At 46.4% G+C, this 6,645-nt stretch overlaps 1 pseudogene; it reads right to left on the bottom strand.

The window, feature by feature from the left end:
* Positions 1-303: 303 nt before the first annotated feature.
* Positions 304-5,050, bottom strand: LOC125344656 (annotated as a pseudogene).
* Between the last annotated feature and the right edge of the window lie 1,595 nt (positions 5,051-6,645).

Raw genomic sequence — 6,645 nt, 5'->3', positions numbered from 1 at the left:
TGGGGCGAATTGCAAGGAAAAATAGTACGTGTAGCCAGAACACGTTACAAATTCACACCAGTTCAACAAAGCAAGGTGGTCAAGTCTGGGGGTCACATTGCACACTGCTAGTGTCAACTGCAGTACATGAGTTCCTAAGTATGCTGGCTATAATAAACATTTAAAAATGTGTGACCAGGTTATGTCTCTGTGGCACAGTGTGACCCTAGGCTAATTTCACAGTATCCTTGTATTACCCACAGGATAAATATGTCCAGCCATGATGTAGGAGCAGAACACACTTTGCGCCCCTGTGCAGAGACATCACAGGAAGTCCTGGTAAGCATGTGGAGTCATAGGGGATTCATTTTCTTCCTAAGGCCAACAGACAGTATATTAGAGATGTCTCTGTATCTGAATAAGAACCAAAGCCGAAGAGCACTAGAGTGGGAAGGGTACTGTTCCCGACCATCCTGCCATACTCCTGACATACTATCCTTCCTCTGAAAAGTATTTGCAGACTCTCTTATAGCATCTGTGAGTAGGGAAATCTCCTTGGCCATCCTCACTGGCTCGCAAAACCTCAGGGAATGAGTGAATTTTGTACAGGGTCACATCTAGAGGTTAATGCTGCATCCAAGCATGCAGGTTTTCTCAGAATAACTAGGAAAATTTTCTTTTGCTTCTTTGCCAGCCTGGAAAGCAGAATATTAGGTCCATCACTCCAGGACAATGATTCTACATTTACCTTTTGCCACCGTTACAAACTTCCAGAGATTAGTGATGCCTAGAGAATCAGCTCTTTGTCATGGACAACAAGTGTTTCCCCAGCCACAAAGTGTGCTTTGAAAGGTCATTTGGTTTGTGATCCTACTATCACTACTTCCTTCACCTTGTAGTTTGTTTCTGGTATTATTCTACAGTTTCTTCTGGGAGTATGAGAATGTAGACACCATGTACCTATAGCATTTTATACCATCGATACAATCTTCACAAGGTCTCTTGGCAGCACTCATGGAGACTGAAATTCTGATCTCGGGTCTCTCTGTGAATCACCACTAATAAGGTTGGTGTTCATACCTTAACAGTTGGGGTACCGGATCTAAAGCATCCCCTGATCTGAACACCCATCTGAGATCACCAGGGTGCCACAGCACTACTAAAGTAGGGAAGAAAACAGAAAAAGGAATGAAAAAGTGAGGTGGGGAAGAAGCCAGAGGTGGAACATGACCAGCCTCTTGATCTCAGAAACAGGACATATCAGGCCATATGACAGAAAGAATAGATATGAGCACAGGGACACTGTAATGTAACATGCTTAGCATGAGGAAGCATGGCCAGCGTGAGTAAGGAGACTGGTATTGGGAATGAGACAAACACAAAGCTTTATGGACTTACTATTTATTGCCATTTCACCCATACTGCCTGTTCCCCTATCCACTCTTGCCTGTCTCACCTAGGTCATTCTTACTCCTCACAGGTATACAAGGCATTGTTTGCAGTTCTTACTTATTTCTGAAATGATAATACAAATCTTCATTGAAGATCTGAATAACTCCAGAGGCTGTTGATGCCATGAAGCAAACAGGGACAGTGCTCTATGTAGCCCTGAAATGTTTCTGGATGTACATGTGTATTTCAGACAGTAGAGAGAATGGAGAGTGGGGCAGGAGGCTAAGCTTCTGGACCATTCTATCCAACTATGGCAGAACCTCTACAGATAACATTGAGGTGGAGCAATTGGTATAACTTCACATAAGCAATGTTGATTTTAGGTTCAAGTGCAATAGGTGGAATTTGGGGCCTAGCCTGAAATGTCTCTCCAATGTCAACAGCCTCCACCCTCCTTAACTACTGTCACCAACTTTGCCAATTCTTTCCTAAAAGTGGAAAAAAGTGTGTTATAATGGTGAGCTTCAGCTGAAGATATGTCTCCCTCCTCTCATTAAACTGTAGAGGCAGACTCTCCTACTGACTTTTAGAAACAATCATTGCAAACTCACAAACAGAACCGAGTTGTTTATTTTCCCATTCAAATCCTACATATATTTGCACAGAGTCAGACACATATGACCCTGTGGATTTGTCCTGAATTATCAATTCACATTTCATCACCTGTCTGGCTCTCTGCATCCTGTCTTAATACCTGAACTGAGTTCCAGGGTTTTTCTGTGTTGACCTAGCTTGTCTCCTAATTCTAAATTAGTGCTCGTGATGAACACATGTCCCAATGAATTTAGGTAAAGTTGGATGCTCCATCATCTTCCAGTCAAAGTCCAGGATTACCCTAAGGAACACGAAAAATACATATTCATTACAAGTATATAATATAAAGTTGTTTTGATACTTCTGGATGCTGGCTAAGACACACTAATTCCCTTCTAAGTCTAGATCTTCTGATCTTAAGTCCCCAGTCCATGAGGTAAAGTCCATTCTCTATCACCCCTTCCCCACTACCATGTCGAGGATTACACAATAAGTCTCACAAATCATGATTTACCACAAGCAAAATTATTCAGAGACAATGGTGGAAATAAATTTGGGAAAGCCAAAACTTAGGAGATGAGAGGAGGGTAAGAAATGGGTTTACCTCTCTTGGAACTCTGAGAGGAACAGTGTATTAAAGATTCAGCTTGGCATCTCTCTGAGTGTCTCTGTACGTTACCCATGCTTCAGCAGAATTAGTTCAGCCTTAACCAGTTTTGCACATCTGTCCTTCCAATTTGTTTTCTCTTCCAGAGGCCCTGGACGAACTGTGTTTGGCCATCCTCTTTTAGTCACAAGCCTCAAATGTACAGGTGTGAAGTTAGCATTTAGGTACCTGACAAGATGGACAGCATGTACTAGCTACCCTCCTATATATCCTTCCTCTTTACCCCCTCTTCATGTGCTTTCATCATCTTGTAGTAGTACAATGGATTGAGCCACAGGTCTGGTCTGAATATCTGGTAAAGTAAGTAGGTAAGGTTAGTAGGTAAGGCAATTAGCTCAAGGTTCACACTCAGCACTCAGCAAGCCAGTGAACCAACCAACGTCACAGATGGCTTGCTTTGGCCTTTTGTAGTACCTCAGTGATCCTGTTTGAGCCTGCAAAATTGTGGTCTGTAAACCAGTTGAAGTAGTTTGGGCTCTTGTTGTGCTTTCTGTGACTGTCAGCTTCAATTTTATAATCCTGACGCCACAGAATGGGAGTGGAATGGCACAACCTATATCCTGCAAGAAGACATGATAAGAGAATCCAAGTCCTGTTGGCCTTTATCAATTCACAAACTCCAAAAAACACACTGTGATCAAATTCTTACCAGTGATATCCACGAGGAATTCCTTAACAACCACTGCATTCTGGAAGTATGGGTTATTTTTTAAAGTAAAAGTTGATTTTGCCGGAACTCTTGGGATGCCTGAGTTCTTGTACCTACCAGAAGAAAAGGTAGAAAGCTAAAAGCCCTTTACAGGTAACCGGCAAGTTCCTGTTTGGAAGTGAGTTCTGTTCATGACACTGTATAGCCCACCAAGGTAAATGCCTTGGGTACTCACTTCCAAATTGATCATGTAGCTAAGCATGTCTTCATCTTGGTCACTGATCATTGCTGACAGCTGGGGATGGTTCACAAACTGCCTGGGTCAAGGAGCCTTCAGATGCTGTGGATGTGCTAGGTATAACCACTTGCATTGAAAGCAGCAAGTGATGTGTGAGGCTAGTGTCTTCCTAGGTACTCCAATCTCCATCTTATTCTAGGCCAAGGAATATCCTAACTAATAAGGTAAGCTTAGGATTTGCAAAGTGAAGACGACCTGAACTGAGCTCTGTTGTATTCTGTTCTCTGAGTGATGGGGGCCAGATTTTACAATCTCTTTGTCTAAATGTCTTCTTTCCCACCTCTTACTGACTGTGGTGTAACTCAGACCCCTTTCCCATAGCACCATTACAAAACTCTTTTCTAATTAGCAGCCTATGTGGCAACTTCCTTGTGCTACTCATTGTTTCTATGAATCATTGTCCCTACAACTCCTGCCTACACCAATGTGTAGCCTAGATTATCCATAGTCCTCTTCTCTAGGGACCCTAGCAGTGTGATGTTCCAGATCCTGTGCATGCAAATGCCTCATAAAAGGTCCACTACTCGAAAACACAGGCTGTAAGGCAGTAACAAGTAAGATGCCTAAGGATACAGTTTGGGCCCAGAAGCCAGGGATGCCCTGGATGTTGCTGCTTCTGGAATCCAGGAGAGTCTTTTGCCTCTTGCTCAGATTCTGTTTTAGGCGTTCATGAGCCTTGGTGGCTTGGTTATTCACTGGTCCCAGATCTAACTGAAGAGCCTGCAATTCCTTCAGTGGTGGCTGTTGAGAAATAGGTTTACCGTTGGCTAACCATTGCTTCCTCCGTGCTTGTGATACAATTTGTCTGAAAGGTGCCTCTAAATCACCCCCACCAGCTTTTTTGTCTCCTACTCAGCCATTTTATTCTTCTGCTGCACCGGCCCCACAGCCTTGCTGTCCAACAGTGGCAGCACAGCTACTCTCCAGTGCTCCATGTAGTCTCCACGTGGCCTGTACCTTTCACAGGGATCCTTAGCCTGGCCCAACTGGACCTCCATGAGCAGCACGCAGGTTCTCAGAAGGCGTTAGCAATGCAGCAGTTTGCCGTGCATTGCCTTCCCCGAGTCTGTGCCTTCCCATTCCCGAGGGCAACCTCTGCTCTACCCGTGGGACTTGCCCACTCTCCTTCCCTTCTGCCTATTCTGCCTCCTTTTCCAGTGCCCTTGCTTGTCCCTCCCTGTGTGCCATCCCGGGAAACCATCTCCCCTCCCCGTGAGCCATTGTTCTGCTTACCTCCCTCTCTTCCACCCCAGGAACCTACTCCCCTTCTCTCATAGCACATGCCCTCCACCCTCCCCCTCCTCCTGGCATAGTCATTTCCCTCTTGGCCTGCTCTGACCCCTACCCCTACCCTGGGTGCCAAGGGCTTTCTCTTCTTGCCTGCCACGAGCTTTTGTTCCCAGTCCTCCTCCTCTATCCTCTCTGCTAAGCCACCCCCACCCGGATACTCGGCTCCCTCCCCCTCCTCCATTCCTGGTGCCCATATTCTCTCACCTCTGGCCTGCCACCTCCCCACAGGAAGCGCCCCCTAGATTACCTCTTCCGCAGTGGGAGGAGTCCCACATTCCTGTGTCCTCGCCCTGTCGTCCTGCTAGTCCTACCCCAAGCTTGCTCCTGCAGAGAGCCACAAAGCAGCTCGGCCTCGGGGAACCGCCCAACCACGGACAGTCCTGGATGCGGGACAAGCGCCCTGCACTGGAAAGCAATTAGCTACTTCCGACTGGGTCAGGCTCCCAGCCAAGACAGGGATGGCACCTAATTCCGCGTCATTCCTCCAGAGGCGGAAGTTGAAGGGGTGCCAGGTGCGGTGGGTCCCCCTGTAATCCTAGCCACCCCAAAAGCCTGGCCCGGATGGCGGGCGATTGAAGCCCGGCGGGAAAGCAAAGTCCGCTCCTGAGACCATCGGCAGTAAACGACTCCCAAAACACCCCTAGGTGACCAGCTTTGATCCAAAGACCGCGCGGACACCCCTGGGTCCTAGGTTCAAGCCCCAGGACAGACGCAGGAAAGAGAAAAATCAACGGCAGGGAAAGAAAAGGGAGTGGAGAGAAGGGGAAGAAAGAGTGGGCACGAGACGTGGGAACACTGACCCTGGGGAGAAACCCGGAACAGACCACTGATTGGAATTTACTTAATACTGCGGATACATTGTTACTTCTTAGTTGGGTGACTGCATCCCGGTTGTATAACCATACATTATCAGAACCTGAATGAAGGGCCTAACTCAGCATCATTGATACTCAGGGCAAAGCCTTGTGTGTTAAAGTCACCTATTATCCTGTGACATACAGACTCATTCCAGATCCCAAGTACAAGGCCAGGAAATATCTCCGCCAATCTCTCCCTCCCTGTCTCCCTTCCTCTCTCTCTCCTTTCCTCCCTCTCTCTCTCCTTCCTTCTCTCTCTCCCTGCCGCTCTCTCTCCCTCCCGCTTCCCTCTCTTTCTCTATCCCTCTCTCCCCCCCTCTTTCTCCCCCTTGACAACTAAATCATTTCTGCACACTGCCTTATTGTAAACAAATCGAAAAACATAGGCGAATAGTAGTCCTTGCATTCTACTCAAGACCCAAACTTCATTTGAGATTGGCTCACATTTCAGGCACTGTGTCACCTTGGTCACTTTGAAGGTGTGTTCTCAATTTAGGTCCAGCCTGTCTGGGCTTTTGTGGCCCTTACTATGCTTTCCCTGTGGCTGGAGATCACTGGTGCATTTCCAATAAGTTGACAGAATAGATAACCACTACTTTCCTCGGTTAATTGAAATATTTTTACCCACATCTATCTACCCTCAAGTAGAAAGAAAGGAAACCAAAATATTCTAAAGTCCACTGTGAGCTAAATACATAATGAAACTGACTTATATTTTTAATAACTAAGAAAGAGACACATGCAAATTGACAAGCAAGGGTTATTAAATATCCATGAAGAAATTTGAACTCTGGCAGCAGTGGCACCAGAGCACCCCTTCTGCCCTGGCAAAGTCCCCGGTTCTCCACTCACCTCCAGTGCTCATTGATGACTAGGAGAGGAAAACTTCAGCCCACAGGCAGCAGACAGACGTGGACCG

Source organism: Perognathus longimembris, unplaced genomic scaffold (genome assembly GCF_023159225.1).
Source record: "Perognathus longimembris pacificus isolate PPM17 unplaced genomic scaffold, ASM2315922v1 HiC_scaffold_200, whole genome shotgun sequence".
Classification (NCBI taxonomy): Eukaryota; Metazoa; Chordata; class Mammalia; order Rodentia; family Heteromyidae; genus Perognathus; species Perognathus longimembris.
This window is presented reverse-complemented; position numbering and strand designations above follow the sequence as displayed.